This window comes from Ovis aries, chromosome 3, assembly GCF_016772045.2.
Source record: "Ovis aries strain OAR_USU_Benz2616 breed Rambouillet chromosome 3, ARS-UI_Ramb_v3.0, whole genome shotgun sequence".
In the NCBI taxonomy this organism is placed as follows: Eukaryota; Metazoa; Chordata; class Mammalia; order Artiodactyla; family Bovidae; genus Ovis; species Ovis aries.
In genome coordinates this window covers 139349307-139375494 of record NC_056056.1, presented here as the reverse complement: position 1 = coordinate 139375494, position 26188 = coordinate 139349307, and the positions used below count along the sequence as shown (strand labels likewise).

The window sequence follows — 26188 nt, the reverse complement described above, 5'->3', positions numbered from 1 at the left end:
AACTTGAAGGAATTAAAATATGGATGCCTAGAAACTTGTAGCTGACCTCAGAAACATGTCATAGCAACAGTCTCTGAATTAAGTACGGTCTAATGGTTACTGGCCACAATCCGGACAGCTGGTGATTTACAGTACATTGTAGTAAGAGAATTTGAAATAATGTTCTGTTCATCTCAACTATTCATTGCATAAAATGAAAGACTCCAAGAGGGAAACCTTAAGACATAAACCTTAAGACATAAATCAGTAGAGCCTGGATGGAGTTTGGGCTAATATAAAACTAGCTGTACAAAACTGGATTCTGATCTAGAATATATATGAATGCTGAACTGATCGACTTTGAGTGTGATCCCGTAGGTCATAGAGAACAGGATAACATGGTGAAATAGCATGACTTCTGTGGTCAGAGGGACCTGGGTGTAAATCTCAATTCTACATTTGCTTGGCTTTGTGAACTTGGGCAAATTGCATCCGCTTTCTGACACTCGTCCTAGAAGGTGAAGACAACATTGCCTTCTTCCCGAGCTCTTGCGAGGAGATCATGTCTGGGGAATGTGAGGACTGGCATACAGTGAGCTCCTCTCCTCCCTTTCCTGGTGGTATTCAAGAAGGGAGGACTTGTCTCCTGAGAACCCAGAGGACATAGGTGTGTCATGGGGAGAAAGGTATTGAGGAAGTGGCCAAAAGAAATCAATTTGAAACAGACAAAGCTGGGAAGCACCAAATTGTATTTGTGTGTTTGTAGGGGCAGTTTGCAGGGGAGATAAGTCATTGAAATGGACAGTGGGTAAGACAGGACAGTAAAGAGAGGACAAGGAACTAAAAGAGTGAAGAAAGACAACACTAAACATTTTGCCTTTTTCTGAGTCAGAGTGAGCTGTATGGAAGACAGAGCAAGTGGCTCAGAAAGACCCATCAGGCGTTAAATTGGATGATTTAAACTATGGCATGTCATAGAAGGGAGAAACCAATGATCAGAAGAGTTGTAAACAGGTCCCCTCCACCCTAAAGCTAATATATAATTTATAGTACCCTTTGGAAAATTCAGAATTATTTGTTTCTTTAACTTTGTGCACAAACACATAAATCCCCCCACTTTGAACATGGTGTGGGGGGTATAGAATATCTGTGTTTATCATGGGATTTGAGCCATCCTGCCAAAGAAGATTCACAGTCACTATTTTGGGATGAATAGGATTGATCTCTGAGATACTGAAGAAAAAAGGAATATCCAAATAAGAGACACAATTTTCATCAGTTGTTTAAATATTGATCACAAAACCCTCACAAATACTTCTTGGGTTTCTCATATATTTTGAAACACCGAGGAAGCTATCTGTGGGAAATTCAGCAGCTGCATTAAAGAGTATTCTTTTCGAAATGAATTAGAATAAATATATATAAGAAAGGGTCCACCACGATGTCCAGCAAACAGTAGAAACTCAACAAGTGTTAGGGGAATCCAGTGCAATCCTTTAATCCATATTTAATACAAAGCATTATCCGACAGCCCTTTGCTTCAGAGCAGAAATATCCCAAAATGAGGCTGGGGTAAGCCTCAGAGATCAGTTCAGTTCAGTCGCTCAGTCGTGTCCAACTCTTTTGTGACCCCATGGACTGCAGAATGCCAGGCTTCCCTGTCCATCACCAACTCCCAGAGCCTATTCAAACTCATGTCCGTCGAGTCAGTGATGCCATCCAACCATCTCATCTTCCGTCACCCTCTTCTTCTCCCACCTTCAATTTTTCCCAGCATCAGGGTCTTTTCTGATGAGTCAGTTCTTCACATTAGGTGGCCAAACTGTTGGAGTTTCAATTTCAACACCAATCCTTCCAATGAATATTCAGGACTTATTTCCTTTAGGATGGACTGGTTGGATCTCTGTGCAGTCCAAGGGACTCTCAAGAATCTTCTCCAACACCACAGTTCAAAAGCATCAATTTTTCGGCACATGGAGGTAACCATTGCTAATTAAAAATGCCCAGAGACAACCCAAAGATTGTTGAAATTCACTCCACTTTCCAATATGTAATGTAGTGAGTTACAAGGAGAACATTACTGTTGCTCCTTTAAACAGCCTATGATAACCTGAAGGTATGGTTGATTAGAAGCCTGTCAGGAATAAAAAGTGTTTTTGGTCACAAACAGTGCAGTGGTCAGTCCAAAAAGGATGGCATTTTGCAGCCTCTTCCTCACTGAAGTCTTGGCCAGCTCTAAGATGTATTAACTAGAGGTCATATCTTTGTGGACTCATTCCCATTTATTGAAGTTTGTATTATATCCCAGGTACTTTGTAGATATTTTCTCACTTAATCCCCATTACAATGCTATTATCACCATCTTCATTTATAAGAAACTCAGTCAGGGTTAAAGTCAGTGCAGTGTCAATAGTGAAGCAGAATTTGGAAACAAACTTACCTTGACTTAAATCTTGGCGCATGACTTCAGCATTTCCAAACCACAGTGGGCTTCAACTTACCAGTTCTAACATTTGTAGAATAATTCTTGAAACACTGGGATTAGAAGTTATATATGTTCTTAGTCAGTCAGTCATGTCCAACTCTTTGTGACCCCATGGACTGTATTCTCTAGGCAAGAATATTGGAGTGAGTCACTTAGAAGTTATAATTACCTAACAAACATTTTTTAGTATCTGCTTACAGCAAGTCATGGACACCAAACAGCCAACTAGCAGTGTTTGGGAATAATTGACTCAAATTTGTTTTATTCACCAGGTTATTTGGCATCATGAAGACCTAGTTTGAATCTATTCTGCATCATGGCATTAAGCTAGAACCAAGTTTTGAGGAGCTAGGAATCCTTAATTGGTTTGGTGGCTTGCTCCTTGTTTCCTAAGAAAATCCCCCCACCGACCCCATTCTTAGCAAAGGTGCTTTCTATTCAACCTGCCCCCACCTAAAGCTAAATGAAGGGAAAACTGAGGAAATGTATTTATATTTATCCTCATATTCACCATTTTCAATGCACTTGTTTCCTTCCTGAAGATCTAAGTTCCCATCTAGTAGCATCTTTTAGGGCAGATCTTCTGGCAATATATTCTGTCTGTTTCCCTTTATCTGAAAATGTTTTTGTTTCATCTTCATTTTTAAAATTTTTAATTGAGAAACAATTTGCCTTCAGTAACATATACATTATATCCACTACTGTGGGCAGGAATCCCTTAGAAGAAATGGAATAGCCATCATAGTCAACAAAAGAGTCCGAAATGCAGTACTTGGATGCAATCTCAAAAACAACAGAATGATCTCTGTTCGTTTCAAAGGCAAACCATTCAATATCACAGTAATCCAAATCTATACCCCAACCAGTAACGCTGAAGAAGCTGAAGTTGGATGGTTCTGTGAAGACCTACAAGACCTTTTAGAACTAACACCCAAAAAAGATGTCCTTTTCATTATAGGGGACTGGAATGCAAAAGTAGGAAGTCAAGAAACGCTGGGAGTAAAGGCAAATTTGGCCTTGGAGTACAGAATGAAGCAGGGCAAAGGCTAATAGAGTTTTGCCAAGAAAATGCACTGGTCATAGCAAACACCCTCTTCCAACAACACAAGAGAAGACTCTACACATGGACATCACCAGATGGTCAACACTGAAATCAGATTGATTATATTCTTTGCAGCCAAAGATGGAGAAGCTCTATACAGTCAGCAAAAACAAGACCAGGAGCTGACTGTGGCTCAGATTATGAGCTCCTTATTACCAAATTCAGACTCAAATTGAAGAAAGTGGGGAAAATGACTAGACCATTCAGGTATGACCTAAATCAAATCCCTTATGATTATACAGTGGAAGTGAGAAATAGATTTAAGGGACTAGATCTGATAGATAGAGTGCCTGATGAACTATGGATGGAAGTTCGTGACATTGTACAGGAGACAGGGATCAAGCCCACCCCCAAGAAAAAGAAATGTGAAAAATCAAAATGGCTGTCTAAGGAGGCCTTACAAATAACTGAAAAGAAGAGAAGTGAAAAGCAAAGGAGAAAAAGAAAGATATACATATTTAAATGCAGAGTTTCAAAGAATAGCAAGGAGAAATAAGAAAGACTTCCTCGGCAATCAATGCAAAGAAATAGAGGAGAACAACAGAATGGGAAAGACTAGAGATCTCTTCAAGAAAATTAGAGATACCAAGGGAACATTTCATGCAAAGATGGGCTCAATAAAGAACAGAAATGGTATGGACCTAACAGAAGCAGAAGATATTAAGAAGAGGTGGCAAGAATACACAGAACAACTATATAAAAAAGATCTCCACGACCCAGATAATCATGATGGTGTGATCACTCACCTAGAGCCAGACATCTTGGAATGTGAAGTCAAGCGGGCCTTAGAAAGCATCACTACGAACAAAGCTAGTGGAGATGATGGAATTCCAGTTGAGCTGTTTCAAATCCTGAAAGATGATGCTGAGAAAGTGCTGCACTCAGTATGTCAGCAAATTTGGAAAACTCAGCGGTGGCCACAGGACTGGAAAAGGTCAGTTTTCATTCCAATCCCAAAGAAAGGCAATGCCAAGGAATGCTCAAACTACCACACAATTGCACTCATCTCACATGCTAGTAAAGTAATGCTCAAAATTCTCCAAGCCAGGCTTCAGCAATACGTGAGCCGTGAACTTCCTGATGTTCGAGCTGGTTTTAGAAAAGGCAGAGGAACCAGAGATCAAATTGCCAACATCCATTGGATCATCAAAAAAGCAAGAGAGTTCCAGAACAACATCTATTTCTGCTTTATTGGCTTTGCCAAATCCTTTGACTGTGTGAATCAAGCAAACTGTGGAAGATTCTGAAAGAGATGGGAATACCAGACCACCTGACCTGCCTCTTGAGAAACTGTATACAGGTCAGGAAGCAATGGTTAGAACTGGACATGGAACAACAGACTGGTTCCATATCAGGAAAGGAGTACGTCAAGGCTGTATATTGTCACCCTGCTTATTTAATTTCTATGCAGAAGTACATCATGAGAAACGCTGGGCTGGAAGAAGCACAAGCTGGAATCAAGATGGCTGGGAGAAATATCAATAACCTCAGATATGCAGATGACACCACCCTTATGGCAGAAAGTGAAGAGCCTCTTGATGAAAGTCAAAGAGGAGAGTGAAAAAGTTGGCTTAAAGCTTAACATTCAGAAAACTAAGATCATGGCTCTGGTCTCATCACTTCACGGCAAATAGATGGGGAAACAGTGGAAACAATGGCTGACTTTATTTTTTGGGCTCCCAAATCACTGCAGATGGTGATTGCAGCCATGAAATTAAAAGACACTTGCTCCTTGGAAAGAAAGTTATGACCAACCTAGACAGCATATTTGTTAAAAAGCAGGGACATTACTTTGCCAACAAAGGTCCATCTAGTCAAGGCTATAGTTTTTCCAGTGCTCATGTATAGATGTGAGGGTTGCACTATAAAGAAAGCTGAGCACAGAAGAATTGATGCTTTTGAACTGTGGTGTTGGAGAAGACTCCTGAGAGTCCCTTGAACTGCAAGGAGATCCAGCCAGTCCATCCTAAAGGAGATCAGTCCTGGGTGTTCATTGGAAGGACTGATGTTGAAGCTGAAACTCCAATACTTTGGCCACCTGTTGCGAAGAGCTGACTCATTTGAAAAGACCCTGATGCTGGGAAAGATTGAGGGCAGGAGAATGGGACGACAGAGTATGAGATGGTTGGATGGCATCACCGACTCAATGGACATGAGTTTGGGTAAACTCCGGGAGTTGGTGATGGACAGAGAAGCCTGACGTGCTGCAGTTCATGTGGTTGCAAAGAGTCAGACACGACTGAGTGACTGAACTGAACTGAACTCAACACACACAAATCTTAAGGAACAGCTTAATGAATTTTTATGTATGTAAACACCCATATAACTACCACTCTGTGCATGTATGCTAAGTGCTAAGTCACTTCAGTCATGTCCAACTCTTTGTGACCCCATGGACTGTAGCTTGCCAGCCTCCTCTGTCCGTGGGATATTCTAAGCAAGAATACTGCAGTGGGTTGCCATGCCTTCCTCCAGGGGATCTTTCCAACCCAGGGATTGAACCTGCCTCTCTTATGTATCCTGCATTGGCAGGCAGATTCTTCACTACTAGCGCCATCTGGGAAGCCCAACTGCTGCTGCTTCACCCCAATAAAGATATAAACATTTCTGCCACCCACAGAGTTCCCTAGTGCCCCTTTGTAGTCAGTTTCCTTCCCTCCAGACCTCTGTAATCACTAATCTGTTCTCAGTTGCTATTGTTTTGTCTTTTCTAAAACGTCACATAAATAGACTCATATAATATGTACTCTTTGGAGTCTGGCTTAGCACAATGCACTTGAGAATTATCCATGTCATTGCCTATATCCACAGTTCATTCCTTTTCATTGCTGCATAGTATTCTATTATAAGGATGTACTACAGCTTGTTTATCCATTTACCCTGAAAATCTGTTGTTTCCCATTTCTGGAAATTTTAAATAGAGCTGCTATAAAAGTAGAGTGCAAGTTTTTGGGTGAATATGATTTTCATTCATCCAGAGTAAATATCTAGGAAGGGATTGCTGAATTATAAGGTCCGTATGTGTTTAATATTGTAAGGAACTACCAAACTGTTTTTCAAAGTGCTATAGCACTTTATATTTCCACAACAGTGCATGAGTTTCAGTTGCTTTGCATCTTCCTGAGCACTTGGTATTGTTCATTTCACTTTATTTTAGCCATTCTAAGAGGTGATATCTCTACTATGGTTTCAACTCCCCAGTAGCTCAGACAGTAAAGAACCTGCCTATAATGCAGGAGACCCGGGTTTGATCCCTGGGTCAGGAAGATCCCCTGGAGGAGAGAATGGCAACCCACTCCACTATTCTTGCCTGGGAAATCCCATGGACAGAGAAACCTGGTGGGCTACAGTCCACGGTCACACAGAGTCAGACCCGAGTGAGCAACACTTTCATACTTAATCACTAACAATGTTGAGCAACTTTTAATGTACATGATTATTTGCCATCTGTACATCATCTCTGGTGAAAGGTTTTCAAATCTTTTGACCACCCCCCTTTTTAAACTGGGTCATTTGTTTCCTTATTGCTGAGTTTTGGAAAGTTACTTATATACTCTGGCTACAAGTCCTTGATTAGCTATGTGTTCTGCAAGTATTTCCCCTCAGTCTATGGTTAGTCTTTTTATTTTCTTAAGTGTCTTTCAAAGAAAAGAAGGTTTTAATTGTGATGAAGTCCAATTTATCTTTTTTTTTTCATTTTTTATTTGTTCTTTTGTGTCATATCCAAAAAGTCTGACTAATCCAACGTCACAAAGATATTTTCCTGTGTTTTGTTCTAGAACATTTATTGTTTTACATTGAACATTCAGGTCTATGATACATTTTGAGTTCATGTTTATATATGGTTCAAGGAATAGTCAAGGTTCTTTTTTTTTTTTTTGGCATATCAATGTCCAACTGTTCCAGCACCATTTTTCAACTCCGTGACTCCATTTGCTCCATTGGCTCTCTATGAACAGTTTATTTCATTTTTATTACATCTTTCAAAAATTGTATTTCATACTTGCATTAGCCAAGAACTGAGTTTTGAACTTTAGCAATAAATTATTCAAATGACTTAGGAAGGAAGCAAGGGAGGGAGGGAAGGAAATGAAAAACAAGACGAACAAACTCAATTGAAAATCTCTGGGCTGCTGACCCTGGCTTGCCTCCTGGCTGAGGGGAGCACCAGCCTCACACACAGCCCAGGAAAGGTCTGAGCCTGGGGTCCCAGCTGGGGAAGGCGTAGTTAGGTGCCTGTCTCCAGAAAGGGGGGCAGGATAGCCTGAGCGGGACTGCATAAGACTCTCCTAGGGCAGAGGGTGGGCTTCCCAGGTGGCACTAGTGGTAAAGAGCCCATCTGCCAATGCAGGAGGCATAAGAGATGCGGGTTCGATCCCTGGGTCGGGAAGATCCCCTGAAGGAGGGCATAAAAACAACTCCAGTATTCTTGTCTGGAGAACCCCATGGACAGAGGAGCCTGATGGGCTACAGTCCATAGGGTTGCAAAGTGTCAGGCATGACTGAAATGTCTTAGCATGCATGCTCACAGGGCAGAGGGCATCGAAAGAGAAGAGAAAGCTCTGATTGGAGTCTAGATGCTATGGAACTGATCTCTCTTCTTTCAGTTATATGCAGGTTTGAGTCACTGTTTTTAGCGTAAAATACCAAAAGCCCCCACAACTGAATAGGTAATCTCTTGTCCCTGCTGAGACGTTAGTAAATGTGAACAAGCCCAGTGTAGATTTGGCAGCCTAGGAAAAAGCGTGGGCAGAAAGTTTTCCTCCTCCTCTTCCTCTTCCTCCTTCCATCTGAAAGGTAAGAGAAAGGAACAGTTAGTCAAACCACCCAAATAAATTCTTCTAGCTTCAGCTACCAAAAACTCTGTGGCCATTCTTGGTGGCTGGCTACAAGATACAGAGATATGGTAAGTGAGCCACTGGCTAGGCTTCTATTCAGCACTGTAGGTGGAAGTCTGTTTTCTATTGCTTTCTTGTTGCTATCTTTGCATCCTAGAAGAGGGAGCATATGTGAGACACATCTGTCTTGTGCACTATCTTTCTCATTGTTGTTGTCTTAAAATCACAGGAAGTGCTGATATGACGAGATATTTGTGTGTTTCTAATGTATTGGTCATGGGCATCAACATTCTTAATACATTCGAATCCACACGTTCTACTGTGCTCAGCTCAGTGTGACCATGTCTTCATTAATTACTTGGCTTAGGTGCTTCATGTACACCTAGCTTCGGGTTGAATTAGTACCACACCAACCAATTGGAAATTTGAGAACAGGTTCAGTGAAGATGGCCTACAGTTGATTCTCCTATATTTGCCGATGCAGAACTTGCAAATACAGGGGACCTGACTGTACCATTTTATATAAAGAACTTGAGCATCCACAGATTTTGTGGATTTGTAGGGTCCTGGAACCAGACCCGCACGAATACGAATGGACAGCTATGTATCAGTTCAGTTCAGTCACTCAGTCGTGTCCGACTCTTTGCGACCCCATGAATCACAGCACCCTGTCCATCACCAACTCCCAGAGTTCACTCAGACTCATGTCCATTGAGTCAGTGATGCCATCCAGCCATCTCAACCTCGGTCATCCCCTTCTTCTCCTGCCCCCAACCCCTCCCAGCATCAGAGTCTTTTCCAATGAGTCAACTCTTCGCATGAGGTGGCCAAAGTACTGGAGTTTCAGCTTTAGCATCATTCCTTCCAAAGAAATCCCAGGGTTGATCTCCTTCAGAATGGACTGGTTGGATCTCCTTGCAGTCCAAGGGACTCTCAAGAGCCTTCTCCAACACCACAGTTCAAAAGCATCAATTCTTCGGCACTCAGCCTTCTTCACAGTCAAACTCTCACATCCATACATGACTACTGGAAAAACCATAGCCTTGACTAGACGGACCTTAGTCGGCAAAGTAATGTCTCTGTTTTTGAATATTCTATCTAGGTTGGTCATAACTTTTCTTCCAAGGAGGAAGCGTCTTTTAATTTCATGGCTGCAATCACCATCTGCAGTGATTTTGGAGCCCAAAAAATTAAAGTCTGACACTGTTTCCACTGTTTCCCCATCTATTTCCCATGGAGTGATGGGACCGGATGCCATGATCTTCGTTTTCTGAATATTGAGCTTTAAGCCAACTTTTTCACTCTCCTCTTTCACTTTCATCAGGAGGCTTTTTAGTTCTTCTTCACTTTCTGCCATAAGGGTGGTGTCATCTGCATATCTGAGGTTATTGATATTTTTCCCTGCAATCTTGATTCCAAGCTTGTGTTTCTTCCAGTCCAGTGTTTCTCATGATGTACTCTGCATAGAAGTTAAATAAGCAGGGTGACAATATACAGCCTTGACGTACTCCTTTTCCTATTTGGAACCAGTCTGTTGTTCCATGTCCAGTTCTAACTGTTGCTTCCAGGCCTGCATGCAGATTTCTCAAGAAGCAGGTTAGGTGGTCTGGTATTCCCATCTCTTTCAGAATTTTCCACAGTTTACTGTGTATAAGAAACTGAAATAATGGCTTAAGCGATTCAGTAAATGGCTAATTTCCAGTGCTTTCATAGGACTTTACTCATATCGTATTGTACTTAGCTGTTCTCATGCCTTTTCCTCCAAGTTCCGTAAGCCTCTTGAGTACTAGTTCTGTCTAGTTCATCCATACATCATCAATACATCTCATTCATCCTCGCGTTTAGAAAAGTGGCTAATTCAGAACATATGTCTGATAATATATCTATTGATTTTGATTGAAAACTATGTAATTTACTGAAGACATAGAAGACATTTTGTCATAGCTGTGGATATCATAAAGCCAGAAAAGCTGATACCATTGATTTTGATGTCATAAACAGGCTGGAGTTCAACCTGCTTTCAGCAATTTGGAGTGTTGGGCTATCAAAAATCACAAAGAAATTAACAGAAATACAGGCAAAAATCCCTTTAAAAGTTATTTTTAACTGAGTTTTCATAAATATAAGATGGCTATCTGGCTTGATAGTGGCCATTTAAGTATAAACAGTCTAGTAGTTTTCAATGGCCATGAACTCAGTACCAGTGTGATGTGGCAGCTGACAATACTAATGCAATTTAAATGACAAGTCATATAACCATTATATTCCCTGCTGGTCAAGCCACATATAGAATGAAACATGCAGTTTCCAGTACTACATTCCAACTGGAAAATTTGCAATTAGAACATGAGCTGTAAGGTGGCAATAGATGAGGGTTAACCCATGATATGTATATGACTGAATAATTTTTGACTCACTGAATTTAATGAGTGAGAAGGGGCCTTGTCATTGGCAACGTAGCTGAGAAAATGTTGGGGTTTTTTTGGGGGGCTCAGATTGAGCTGTCTCTAGGAGCTGGTTTTTGCTCTTGGGAGACATGTGGGCATAATCTAATAGAACTCTGTTAGAAGTAGTGAGGATTACTGGGCTGAGGAAGCAAAGCCCCTTGAATATTATACTTCCTGGTACTTTTCTACCTGGAATCTGTAAAATGCAGCCTTTAGTCACGTTTCCTCCTGCACAGATGCTGTGATTCTCCTTCTGCCTCAGTTTAGTGCCTCAAACTGCCTAATCCCACTCCAGGGCCATATAGCCTTAGAGGGGTTCTGTTGGGACTGGCTATTGACATGGGGAGACGTCCCAGGTGGCGCTAGTGATAAAGAACCTGCCTGCCAATGCAGGAGTTGTAAGAGATGTAGGTTCTATCCCTGAGTTGGGAAGATCCTTTGGAGGAGGGCATGGCACTCCAGTATTCTTGCCTGGAGAATCCCATGGACAAAGGAACCTGGTGAGCTACCGTCCATAGGGTTGAAAAGAGTTGGACACAACTAGAGTGACTGGGCACAGCACAGCACATTGACATGGGGAATTATTAGAAAAGCAGCAATATGAACATCCGCAGTCAGCTGCCATGGGCATGCTCCTGCTCTGGGCACTCCTGTCGCCCTCTTGTCCCTGCAACCCCTCCCCACCATCCTCTGTGTGATGTCTGGCAGTAGCAGCTTCCTGCCCATCTCATCCTTGTGTGCTGACTCCTGGCTCCCTCAGACTTCTGCTTCCTCTGTGCTCTCTGCTGTTGTCCTTTGGCATACTCCACCCACTGGTCCTGGCATACATCAGCCCCTCTTACTGTTGGCTTCTCATCTTTTCCAGCATTTACTTTTTCAGATTCTTAGCTAGTTTGAATGAATGTGACAATTTTTGTTGTTCAGTCGCTTAGTCGTGTCCAACTCTTTGCGACCCTGTGGACTGCAGCACAGTAGGCTCTCCCAGAGCCTGCCCAAACTCATGTCCATTGAATCGGTGATGCCATCCAACCATTTCATCCTCTGCTGTCCCCTTCTCCTGCCTTCAATCTTTCCCAGCATCAAGGTCTTTTCTAATGAGTTAGTTCTTCACATCAGGTGGCCAAAGTATTAGGGCTTCTGCTTCAACATCAGTCCTTCCAATAAATATTCAGGGTTGATTTCCTTTAGGATGGACTGTTGGATCACCTTGCAGTCCAAGGTAGTCTCAAGAGTCTTCTCCAACACCACAGTTCAAATTTTATGAGAGTGCACTAAGATTTAACCTTTTTTTTTTTTAAGTGGCTTTCTCCTCCTGCCTCACAGCACAAGGGTTAAATGCATAATCTCTGGAGTCAAATGTGTAGGTTTAAATCCTGATCCTGCCACTAACAGATGGTATTAACTTGGGAAACTTCATAATATCACTGAGCATTAGCTTCTTGATCTATAAAATGGAAATTAAAACTATCTACTGCATAATAACAAACTTAGAGTTACCAGGGGGAAAGTGGGATAGGGGGAAGGATAAATTGAGAGTTTAGGATTGGCATACACACCCTACTATATATAAAACAGAAAACTAATAGGGAACTTCTGTATAATTCAGGGAATTCCTCTCAATACTCTGTAATGATCTATATGAGAAAAGAATATAAAAAAGAGTGAATACATATATAACTGTTTCACTTTGCTGTACAACAAAAACTAACACAATTTTGTAAATTGACTCTACTCCAAAAAAAATTTTTAAATACTACTGCATAGATTAAATGAGATAATGTAAGTAAAGGTCTGACAAGGTATCTAGCATATAGTAAACCCCCAAAATGAAAGTTATTATCACATATGCCATATAGCTTTATATATCTAGCTACTGTAACAGAATTATTTTTTAAAGGCCCCTTTAATATCTTCCTCAAATTTCTCCAGTTCTGCATTGTTGATGTTTGTTAGAGGAGATTGAATAACAAATTGTGGAGAAGTTTTGAATTTAGTTGAGTGGAATATTTACAGTTAACAGTTTTGAATTTAGTTGAGTGGAATATTTACAGTTAACATATGGTACTGGCTTTAGCTTAGGAATCAAAAATTAAATTTTCTTTTTCTTTTTTCACATTACTTTATCCTCGAAGCAGAGTGGGCCAACTGCCCATAATATCTGGGCAACAAAACCAAGTTCAATGAAAATTTATTCACTCTTGGACTTTTGTATTATTTGAGTTAGTAAATCAATATTAACTTGCATGGTATCCTCATAGGCATGAATTAAATTAGTTCAAAGTTTTTTCCAAAGGAGCCAAGCCTCATAATTTTATCTGGTCATTATCTAGAATATTATGGTTTTTAAATGTTGGGTCACAGACATTGCTAGTGCATAGAAATTCCTTTTGGGAATTCAGAAACCTATCTGTTTGTTCTTTTTAATATTGGTGTGTCCTAACCAATGACTCTTTAAATAATATTATTGCTCAGTACTTTTCCTTATTAAAAAGAGTCTGGATCTCAGACCAGCTAAAATCAGGAAAACACGAGGAAGAGAAGTCAAAGCTGTCCCCAGTGGGAATTGCAAGAAAATGAAATCGAAGCTGAGTAAAGAAAGAGGTGGAGGAGAGAAAACAAAGAGACTGTCCCTTTAGAGCAATCCGGGATGCAATGTCTGCTCTGAACTCCGAGGAGCCTCAGAGGGAGGGAGAGCCGCTTAGATTGATGACCTGTTCCTCATGGCTCAATAGGAAAGGAAAAGGGATGCTACCAGTGGCAGGACACCGAACAAATACAAATCCTAGTCTTGGGGGGGGTGGTGCGGGGCACGTGAAGAACTCCTTGTCCCTAAGAAAAATTTCCACGAAGACCCTTTATATTCAACAAAGGAACAATTAAGCCCCAGACACCGGAAGGGCTGGCAGGCAGCACTCACCTGAGCGGTGCCTTGAAGGAAATGGTGCGTGGAGCCCAAGGTGGTTAGGTTTTGTTTCATCACTTCAGAAACCAGAGAGAAAGGATTTCTTCCGTAAGAGAGTATTTAACCAACTGCAGTGTTCTTGCCTGGAGAATCCCAGGGACGGGGGAGCCTGGTGGGCTGCCGTCTATGGGGTCTCACAGAGTCGGACACGACTGAAGCAACTTAGCAGCAGCAGCAGAGGACACATTCATCCCATCACCTCACTGTGCTCCTGCCCCATTTACATGAAACCTCTCTGTACCAGGGAGGCCCATGGAGCTTCTGCTTGTGACTGACTTTGGTTGGAGAGCAAGCGCCAGAGGAGAGGGAAGAGATGAGGACTGTGGCCTCTTTGCCCCAGCTGATGTCTTAGCCCCAGTCAGGGGGTGGGGGTTGGGAGGGGAATGGCAACTAGAAACTTAGGGAATGTTTTCAAAACAATTCTGGCTGAGGAATGAGTGCCACATACTGACAGAATTATTGTTATGACAGAATTTGTAACATGCTGAGTGAGGGTGGAAGCCAGAGCTGGAAGCATAGGAAGAACTCCGGATGTAATCAGATCTCCTTAAGGGCCCAGTGTGTTGTACAGAAGTAGAGAAAGTGCCTTTTTCCCTCTCTGCTGCATAAAATCCACACCTACACCCCAAGAATATGGCACCTTTGGCATGAACACTTACATTCTCACCTCAGACAGTGGCACTTGGCAGGGGTAGGCGGTCATATGCCAGAAAGGCAAAGACATTGTAAGGACCCCATGGGGCCTTCCCAGGACAGGCCCTCCTGCATATCTACTGCTTTAATTCCTCTCTGAGAGTGAGTGAGTCAGTGAAGTTGCTCAGTCGTGTCCGACTCTTTGCGACCCCATGGACTGTAGCCTACCAGGCTCCTCTGTCCATGGGATTTTCCAGGCAATAGTACTGGAGTGGACTTCCATTTCCTTCTCCAGGGGATATTCCCGACCCAGGGATCGAACCCAGGTCTCCCGCATTGTAGACAGACGCTTTACCGTCTGAGCCATACCTGGCTAATAGTATTTGATGCGCGTTTCCTGAAATGTTTTACAGATGAAATGTGTTAACTACTTGATGACCATAAGCACATAGCCCCAGGCCTCCTGGAGCCTAAGGACAATAATGTTAACCCTGGTGACACAACCCTGTTACCTCACCATCAGTCAAGAGAACCCTGCGCAATCTGAGCACATATCCTGTGATCCTTGCCCACCAACCTGGCTTTTAAAAAGTGTCTTGCTGGAACCCCTGGGGAGCTCAGGGTTTTTTCAGGACATGAGCCACCCATCTCCTTGTATGGTCCTGCAATAAATCTTTCTCTGCTCCAGACTCTGACATTTCAGTTTGTTTGACCTTCCTGTGCAGCAGGCACATGAACTTGAGCCAACAATGTGTACGTGCAGCCAACAGACGGCTGCGCGGATGGCATGCCACGGGTTAACTTTCTGACAGGCGGGTTCGTAGGCAGATGTGAAGCACATCTTTGGGGGTCCCCAAAATAAACAGGGGCAGTTTGAGAGAGGGGATGCCAAATTTCTATTCGAGAAGATGGAGTGCTGCCACAGGAAATTCTACAGACTGATGAGGTCAACTTAGATCAGGAGTATGACAAGGCTCTATATTGTCACCCTGCTTATTTAACTGATATGCATCATTTGACATGCTGGGCTGGATGAATTACAAGCTGGAACCAAGATTGCTGGGAGAAATATCAACAACCTCAGATATGCAGATGGTATCACCTTTATGTCAGAAAAGCAAAGAGAACCTAAAGAGCCTCTTGATGAAGGTGAAAGAGGCGAATGAAAAGGGTGGCTTAAAACTAAACATTCAGAAAACCAAGATCATGGCATCTGGTCCCATTTTTTCATGGCAAATAGATGGGGAGAAAGTGGAAACAGTAGCGCATTTTATTTTATTGGGCTCCAAAATCACTGCAGGTAGTAACTGCACCCATGAAGTTAAGAGACGCTTGCTCCTTGGAAGAAAAGCTATGACCAACCTAGACAGCGTATTAAATAGCAGAGATATCACTTTGCCAACTAAGGTCTGTATAGTCAAAACTATGGTTTTTCCAGTAGTCATGTACAGATGTGATAGTTGGACCATAAAGAAAGCTGAGTGACAAAGAATTGATGCTTTCGAATCGTAGTGCTGAAAAAGACTCTTGAGAGTCCCTTGGACTGCAAGGAAATGAAAGCAATCAGTCCTAAAGGAAATCAACCCTGAATATTTATTGGAAGAACTGATGCTTAAGCTGAAGCTCCAGTATTTTGGCCACCTGATGAAAAGAGCTGACTTATTGGAAAAGACCCTGATGTTGTGAAAGATTAAAGGCAAGAAGAGAAAGGGTTGACAGAGGATGAGATGGTTGGATAGTGTCACCAACTCAATGGACATGAATTTGAACACACTCAAGGAGACAGTGGAAGACAGAGGAGCCTGGCATGCCATAGTCCATGAGTTTGCAAAGACTCAGATATGACTTAGCAACTGAACAGCAACACTTTCAAATAATGGAATGGCAACAGTCTAATATCCCATCGAGCTCTGCCACCATCTCAAAAAATAAAGGAAAACTTAGAAAGGGGGCACCTCAAATGTACTCATGAAGTTAATGAAAGATTGACTCTCTTCATGCTGGATGATGTAAAAATGCAAATACCATTGTTTACAAAAGCCCCCAAGGCAATTGCCTCTCATTTTTAGTTTTGAAAAGTAAAGAATTAATGATAGAAAGTTGTATCCAGGCAATACAAGTTACAAATGGGAACATTGCCGTAATTTGCTTTATGAAGGACTCGCTCAGTTTACCGAGATGTTGCAACCACAGTTTAGATCTTAATCTCCATCTTCCCTTCTCTGCTTTTCAACTTTTGCATCTCAGAAAAGCTCAGATAGGACCTCTGTGCCAGTGTTAGCTAGTCTCAGTTACATGCAGGAAAATTAATATGGAGCTTAAATTGAAATGGCCTCCTCTCAAAGCTGAAACGAGGGAACAACAAATCTTATCAGAACATCTGGTGAAGGGTCCATCTAGTTGAAGGATGGATTTTCATAAAGTAGTATTAATAAATGCAAAGTCTGCATTCTTATTCTTAAACTTGAAACCTCAACTAGAGGTTTTGGAATTGGTGGACTGTTCAGATGAAATAATATTTCTGGTTAACCATTTCTTTTAAAAAGTCAGTACTTTGCCAGTATATTTCTCAATGCTTTATAAGTCAACTGCTCTTCTTGAAGACGTATAGTCCCAACATCACAGATATTATGTTGTTTACTACAGACCTTGCAATACCTCTGCTTCATAATCTCAAACCATCACTTCCCATCTTTTTAGCACCAAACATACTGTTTTCATTCATTCATCAGTCTGTTTGATAAATATTGACTGAATGCCTACTATGTGCCAAGTACTCTCCTAGAGACTGACGGCGTAACAGAGAATAAAACAAACATCTCTTCTTTCATGGACATTAAATTTCGATACAGTGTTATATGTATAAGGAATAGGAGCTTGGACTGACAACTTAGACATATCCTTGTTGTTGATTTTTGATTAATCACCAAGGCCAGCTAGCTTGATGTTATTTGATGTTTTCTCATGAAGTTTATGTTTTTAGTCTATTTAAATCATAGTTTCAGGGAGCTGGGTTCTGGTTAGTGAAGATATTTTCCACTGTATTTCTCTTGATTGAGTACAGTGAGATAGAAAAACCATATACAGTAGAAAGAATACTGGATCTCTAAATTCTTTAAAAACTTGGAATTTTTTTAAACCTCCTTGGTCTAATTTATTCCCTCTCCTGAAGAAAAAAGTAAAACAACTCAACTTTTTGTCAGCGCTAATAAGAAGACAGACCATCATTACGAACCATTCCAGCCCTTCTGCAATCTTAGTCCTGTCACGAGAAACATCCTGTAATTTCCCCCCTTCAAAATCAGAACTGAATCCAAGAAGATCCGTGCAAAACTGGATGCTAATAATAGTCCACTCCCACTGACAACAGAAAGGCTGAAGTCTTCACAAATCTTTTCAAAGAACAGTTTGAGGCAATTTTGAAGTCACAAATGGTTCTGTTTCTCTAAGCAGACATTTTTCAGAGCACTGAGCTCAGTTAGAAATACTAAAACTAAAGAAAATCAGTGAAACTTGAAGCTCCTTCAGAAAAGAGCTGCTGAAATGGCTGAAAGCTTGGGAGATCCCCCTACTGAAGAGCTGTTAGGGGCACCGAATTTATTTCTTTGGCTTAGTTGAGGAAGAGAGGACTCAAAAAGCAAAGGTGCATGGCAGTGATGTATGCACTGGCCAAGATATCAGGTATGTTATTTAACCAGATTAAATAACATATCACCAGTAGATCTAAGTGCTAACAGAGCTCAAGTTACAGATGACTACTTTATCCATATTATCTTTTTTAAGAATTTCAAAACTCAGGAAGCAGATGTTATTGCTATTATTCCCATTGCACAGTTGAAGAAAACTGAGGCTTAAGTAACTTGCACACAGCCATATAGCTAGTTAATGGATGAGCTGGAACTTGAACCCAAGCTATGTCTAGGGCCTCAGCTCTTCATTGGTACACTGAGCTGCCTTAAGAGCAGAAATATTCAGTTGTCCAAAAGGATGTGAAAAAATGAGGCCATGTAAATAAATGAGATTTTGATGCTCATCACTCTAGAGATTAGAAATGGAAATGGAATGTCTATGTCTCATTGGGATGGACAGCATTCAGGTTTGCTTGAAGCAGTGAAGTTGCTCAATTGTGACCGACTCTTTGCGACCCCATGGACTATAGCCTATCAGGCTCCTCCATCCATGGAATTTTCCAGGCAAGAGTACTGGAGTGGGTTGCCACAAATGCTAATTTAAAATGACTTTGAGATCTCTTTCTTTCTGGTCATGACTGAAAAGATGGTTTTTACTCATTATACCATTTGGAAGTTAACATAAAGAAAATTTAAAATCTGGTTAAATAACATATCTGATATCTTGGCAGTGTTAATTACCCAATTAGAGAGTGAACTCTTCCAAATTAAGGAAAAATGGAGTACCTACAACTACTGTACTCTAAAATTATAGTAGGTAAGTGTTCACGTCTCATTTTGTGTCTATAAAAGGATGGACAAAATACACATAGGAAATGTCTGTAATTTGTCTGGGGATGGGATTCCTAAATATATTTTGCTTTAATGCCTAATAGAAAGAGACTCTCAAGGAAATTGGTACAAATCTTTCAAGAAATCTGAGATGACAATGTGTTCATGTTCTCTAAAATTAGGAAACTAGTTATAGGTGAAGAAGTGGAAGGTGTGTGTTACGCTGGGATTGGTAATCTCTGAAGGAGAGGATTTTGATCTGGGGTCAGACACAAGACTTGACTACTTGGAGCTTTTTGTGTAGCAAAGTTTTATTGAAGTGTAATAGAGATAGGGAAAGCTTCTGACCTAGACATCAGAAGGGGACAGAACGAGTGCCCCCTTGCTAGTTTCTAGAAAGGTGTTTTATATCTGTTAGAAAGCTATTAGTCAGATCAGAGAGACACCTTAAGTCTGAGGGAGTTTCACCAGGCCCCTCTCCCACAATATGCATTTTTGGGATAGGACAGCATGAGGTCTGTCATCCCATGGCCACAAAACAATTGACAGGAATACTGGTTTGTTGAGCCATTATTAGTCCAAGGTTTGAGAAAAGAAAAAAAGTTAGCTTTAGGTGGAACCATGTTGAAGAAAGGAAAATTCCAAAACAAATACATAGTTTTATTAACATAGCTTAAGAAAAATATTTCCATAGGAAAAAGACATTGGTTAGCTCATGGCAGAACCAGGTGTCATCGACACAGAATTAAAAGAGAAGGAAAAAAAAAAATGCCTGCCACTTGCAGTTTATGTCCTCCTGCCACTTGGGGACCTCTGGCCTTCCTTCCTGTTACATTCTCAGAAGCAAAAGTTAGAACCGGACATGGAACAATAAACTGGTTCAAAATCGGGAAAGGTGTACATTGAGGCTGTGTATTGTCACCGTGATGATTTAACTTATATGCAGAGTAGTGAAGTGAAGTCGCTCAGTCGGGTCCAACTCTTTGCGACCCCATAGACTGTAGCCTACCAGGCTCCTCTGTCCATGGGATTTTCCAGGCAATAGTACTGGAGTGGATTGCCATTTCCTTCTGTGAAATGCCGGATTGGATGAAGCACAAGCTGGAATCAAGATTGCCAGGAGAAGTATCAATAACCTCAGATATTCAGATGACACCACCCTTATGGCAGAAAACGAAGAGGAACTAAAGAGTCTCTTGGTGAAGGTGAAAGAGAAGAGTGAAAAAGCTGGTTTAAAACTCAACATTCAAAAAACTAAGATCATGGTATCTGGTCCCATCATTCCATGGCAAATAGATGGGGAAACAGTTGCAGACTTTATTTTCCTGGGCTCCAAAATCATTGCAGATGGTGACCTCAGCCACGAAATTAAAAGACACTTACTCCTTGGAAGAAAAGTTATGACCAACCTGGACAGTGTATTAAAAAGCAGAGACATTGCTTTTCCAACAAAAGTCTGTCTAGCCAAATCTATGGTTTTTCCAATAGTCATGTATGGATATGAGAGCTGGACCAGAAAGAAGGCTGAGCATCAGATAATTGATGCTTTTGAACTGTAGTGTGGAAAAGACTCTGACAGTCCCTTGAACTGCAAAGAGATCCAACCAGTCAATCCTAAAGGAAATCAATGCTGAATATTCATTGGAAGGCCTGATGCTGCAGCAGAAGCTCCAATACTTTGGCCAGCTGATGCGAAGAGCTCACTCCTTAGAAAAGACCGTGATGCTGGGAAAGACTGAAGGCAGGAGGAGAAGGGGACGACAGAGAACGAGGTGGTTGGATGGCATCACCGACTCTATGGACATGAGTTTGAGTAGGCTCTGGGAGATGGTGACGGACAGGGAAGCCTGGCGTGCTGCCGTCCATGGGGGTCACAAAGAGTCGGACACCACTGAGTGACTGAACAACAGCAACAAATTATAGGTGATGGAACCCTAATTATAGGTGATGCATCAAAAACGGATTTCATGGTCAAAGTAAAGATTCATAAGCACAGTGAAAATTCACAGTATCTAGGGATGTGGATGAATCTAGAGACTGTCATACAGAGTGAAGTCAGAAAGAGAAAAGCAAATGTGGGCTTCTTAATGTATATATGTGGAATCTGGAAAAATGGTATAGATAATCTTACTTGAAAAGCAGAGATAGAGACACAGATGTAGAGAGTAAACATACAGACATCAAGTATTGAAAGGAGGGGTGGGATGAACTGGGAGATTGGGACTGACATATATACACTATTGATACACTGTGTATAATAGATAATGAGTGAGAACCTACTGTTTAGCTCGGTGTTCTCAGGTGACCTAAATGTGAAGGAATCCAAAAAGAGGGGATATATGTATACATACAACTGGTTCACTTTGCTGTACAGCAGAAACTAGCACAACATTGTAAGGCAACTATATCCCAATAAAAATTAATTTAGAAAAAAGATTCACAGTGTCATATTAAAGATTCTGAGAAGTTTAGCAATAAAGACACTGACTTAACTTGGCTTAACCAAAATTCCCCACACATTTTGTCTATAGAGTTGTTTAAAGTTTTTTCAGCTTTCCACTGAACCAGTGTTTCACTGACCATATTATAGCAGATTGCTTAAAATTCACACTCTCATGACTGTTTGAAACTGCACGGTACTTTTGTTACCTAGCATTTTCCACTCAGTCATCTTAGAATGTGCACCTGATGAAGACAAGGATTTGTCTGTCTACAAACCCCTCAACTGGTAAATATTTTTATGTTACAATAACTTTTGATTCCCTAAGCATCCTGGTGACTGTGGGGTATCTGATAATGATTCCTAGGATAGTAAGGACCCCAGAGCCCACTCTGTGCTGTGACAGGCAGTGAGGATACAGTGAATAGAACAGATGTGGTTCCTTCCAAAGCAGAGCTAATATTTTCATGAGGGAAATGGACTGTCAGATAACTCAACAAGCAATGACAGAGAATATTTTATATTATGAAATTTCAAATTGGTAAATAGGTCTGTCTCAGTCTCATGTGTGTTTTAGTTGGTATGAGTTGTCCCTTGCATGCTTATCCCCTGGACACCTGTAAGAGGCAGGTTTGGGGAAATACGGTGCTGGAAAACAACCAGCTCGGGGAAAGGGGACTGGATTTATAGCACTTACAGATTTCTATTATGCAAATACTCCCACCTTGTCAGATTTCAAGTTACCAAGGTGATGTTAAGCCACTTCCGGAAATTCAACCATCTGCTCCCACGAGCTGGTGCCTGAGGCTCCAGCACATCACTAATTCTAGGTTTCAAGGAAAGTTCAGCAGCGTTCTTCTCAGACTTTTGGGTTTCCAAAGCAAAAAGTAAAGACTTTTTGAAAATTAAAGAATGACTGACTTTCCAAAAATTTTTCTCCCTCGTCCATTCACACATTCATTCATTTCTCTCTCCCTCCCTCTCTTCCTTCCTTCTCCAAGTAAGGATGCTAAAAACAAACAACATTCTACAATCACCTTCATTTCGTAAAAGAAAGGATATTTTAACAACAAAAAAGTGAGAATGATTTAACTTCAGAATGTTTAAAATCCTTTATATTAAATGAGCCTTGCTCTATGAAAATTTTACTAACTTAATTATTTTTCTAATTTTCTGTCTCTTTAAGAGGCAATAATATATGTATCAATAATTACTTTAAATACAACTGGAGTAAATGCTCCCAAAAGAGATAGAATGGCTAAAATAATAATAATAATAATAATAATAGAGAGAGAGAGAGACCTACATATATACTGCCTATAAGAAACTCACTTCAAATCTAAAGACACACAGATGGAAAGTGAGGAGATGGAGGAAGATATTCCATGTAAATAAAAATGAAAAGAAAGCTGGGGTAGCACTACTTAGACAAAATAGACTTTAAAACAAAGATTGGACAAAGAGAGAAGGTATTACATAATGATAAAGAGATCAATCCAAAAAAACAAATAACACTTGAAAAAAGATCTGCATCCATATCCAAAAAAGGATTTAATATCCAGAATATATAAAGAACACATACGACCCAACAACAAATAAACAAGTATAATTTTTAAATGGGCAAAGGAGACATATAGATGGACAACAAACACATGAAAAGATGCTCAACATCACTAATTATCAGGGAAATGTAAATCAAAATCACAGTGAGGTATCACCTGACACCTCTCAGGATGACTGTCATCAAAAAGACAACTAAAAAATAATAAGTATTGATGAAGATGTGTTGAAGGGAAGCCTCACTATTGGTAGGATGTTAAGTTGGTACAGCCACCACAGAAAATAGCATGGAGATTCCTCAAAAAGTTAAAAATAGAACTACGTATGATCCAGCATTTTCACATCTGTGTATTCCCTGAGGAAAACAAAACACTAATTCAAATAGATATGTGCACCTGTATGTTCACTGCAGTATTATTTACGATAGCTGAGATACGGAAGCAACCTAGATGTCCATCCACCGAGGAATGGATAAAGAAGATGTCACCCACACACACAGGAATATTACCCACCCATAAAAAAGAATGAAATTTTGTCAATTGCAACATCATGGATAAATCTAAAGGATATTATGCCAAGTGAAATAACTCAAAGACAGACAGTCACCATATGCTTTCACTCGTATGTGGACTCTAAAAAACAGAACCAAAACAGACTCGGGAAAAAATGATGGTTGCCAGAGGGGAGGGGGCCGCTAAACAGAAGGGAATTAAGAGGTACAAAATTCTAGTTATAAAATAAATAAGTCACGGGGATGTACTCTGTGGCATAGGGAATATAGTCAATGGTACTATAATAGTGTTTTATGGGAGCAGATGGTTACTAGGCTTATTGTGGTGATCATCTATAATGTATTTAAATGAATCACTATATTGTACCCTGAAACTAACATAATATTGTATTTCAACTCTATTTCAATAAGAAAGAAAGGATGGATTAAAAGAAGAAAAATTTAAGTAAGGGATCCAGGTAGAGGGTTCCAGGTAAGAAGTTAGAAAAGCGAAGGTTAATATTTACAGAGACAGACCACGGGAGCATATGAAAAACTAAGAGAGGGATGGAAATTTTAAAGAAAATCAAGTGTCAAGGAACTGGAACTCTCAGGAAGAAAAGACGGGTGAAATGATCAGGTACTAATGAAAATCTCTTCTCCCTACTCCAAGGGAATTATTAACCCAGTTACAAAAAGGGAGAGAGTAAAGAAGAAAGAGAAACAGGGATGCTATTTTAACTGTCGGCAGCATTGTATAGAGATGAGATGTATTTTTCATCTTCATTCAATGGCAGGCTTAAAGAATTAAATCCAGCCTTAAACAGTAAAATGTTTAAAAATCAGTGCCTTGAAATCTATTTTTTCACAGCTAAGACAGAGACTAAACATGCTTAGGAATTCAGTTCCGAGGACCAGAGGTGATGGGGGTGGGGGTGGTTTTCTGAGCATTCCATCTCCCAAGCAACCCCCAACTCTAGGCATTCTGGAATTCCTCTTAAACATTAAATCGGCTTCCTTGCAGGCATATCTGGGAATTATAGATTCATCCTGTGGAGGTCGAGTTTTGTAAAGACTGTGGCTTTATGGGTTACACTCCCACTGGCCCCATCTGCCACCTCTTCTACCTGGACCGATGCTCCATCCCACCTTCTCCAAGGATAGGACTTCAGGTGGTCAACTGAATCTACCTGCATCTGTCTTCCTTCTATCTGCATCAAGCTCTTTGACCCATAGACACTTTATTTCCACAGTTTTCTCCTCACCCTTTGTGTCCCGTCTCTTTCCCAGACATAACATCTTTCACAGCACCAGAGCATTTTGTGGCATTTATTAAATTAAATGTCTGTCTCCCCTTACTAAATAAGGATTTTGGAAGCAGTAGCCATTCTTTAGTGAATTTTGTGTTCCCAGCATCTAACAGTTGGGGAATGAATTAAATGTTGGCTGAATAAATAAATTTTTAAAGGCTAATCCCAAGGAAAACAGATCATGTTATAAATTCCTCAGCTGGAACTCTAAGAACCAGTGATGTTCCATGCAAAAGCCTCGTAGGGACAGGAATCCAGAGGGGTGACCACAGGTCCTCTTGGTCTATGGAAAAGCATGGAATATACTGTGACCCATAAGGCAAATACCCTTTGAATGAACCTGATTTATCTTGATGGAATTCTTTGCTTAGGTATTGTGAGCTCTATTTCTAGTATGCAAATTCTGCTTTCCTTAGAAATGGAAAGGAACTTGAGACATTTCTTAGGTAGTTTCAAGACCAAACTGCTTGTGCGAGTTAAGGACTTCCTTTTCTAACTGTGTACCAGAAGAGTTGGCAGTTAGAGGCGAGAGTGGCAGAGTGTTGCACATGTGAACATCATATGGAAACCCAGCCTCCAAACTTAGCATGTGGAGCATGAGCAGTAGCCGCCCTGTCCCACTGTGGTGCTCAAGTGGGCTGGGGAGGAAGGGCTTTGGGGTGAAAGTGAAAAGAAGTGCAGAGGAGCTTTGGAAACATACTCATATTACATGTTCTCCCTAAAAAGAGACTGACTGCTGGTAAATGGACTTTTTCTAGGCCTGGTTATACAATTGCTGGATTTTAGGTCCCAGGTTCATGTTGCTTCTTATTGCAAAATGCCTGCATGTGGCATTTTGTCTGTTTTCATTTCTGCCGTTTAATAGGTCATGGTGAACTTGTCTCCGAGTTTACTCACAGAAGATTTAAGGAGAGCCTTCACCTATCTTAGGACCTCACTCTGCTGTTTTTCGTTTCTTCTTACATTTTGCCCATTCTTCTCCTCTTCTTCCACTTTATTTTCCACATCACTGGCTTCCTGCCTGAGTCAGGAAGCAACCTTACGAGGCTGCCTGAGTAGAAGTCTTCAGGCTTTTAGAGACGGGCTGCCACTCCTCCATGGGGTGCCTTTGTGTGCACTGAGAAAAGGCAAATGCAGCCCTAGTGGCTCGGGACAGACCGATCTCAGGACCAGCTCTATTGTTAAGACCAGCTCTTGTGCCATGAACAGCCTGCCTAACCGGAAGGTGCAACCCTGTTCAGAAAACAAGAGTCCATAATCTTGCCTAAATAAACCATTAGAGTGACCACTGTTCTCATGATGAAACTGCTCTTTAAAGTCCTCTTAAGGGATGAATAGACTTGGACACATGTATTTCTTCAATTTTCAGTAGTTTACAGGTCCTTAAACACAGTTCAAAGCTACCTGGTGGCTTTCTGCTGCCACTAGCATCAAATCCAAACAGGCTGATCTGATTTGCGAGACCTTCTCTTCTTTTCAGTG

General features: G+C 40.9%; 1 protein-coding gene and 1 long non-coding RNA gene across 46 annotated transcripts in view; one reads left to right on the top strand and one right to left on the bottom strand.

The window, feature by feature from the left end:
* Window positions 1-26188, top strand: part of PCED1B (PC-esterase domain containing 1B) — a 217046-nt gene that overhangs the window by 90350 nt on the left and 100508 nt on the right. The gene's annotated exons all lie outside the window — the stretch shown is intronic.
* The window catches only part of LOC132659622 (uncharacterized), a 33371-nt gene continuing 14690 nt past the window's right edge, over window positions 7508-26188 (bottom strand). Inside the window, exon 2 of the long non-coding RNA XR_009600261.1 lies at window positions 7508-8356. This is a non-coding gene — a long non-coding RNA (uncharacterized LOC132659622). The remainder of the gene's footprint in view (window positions 8357-26188) is intronic.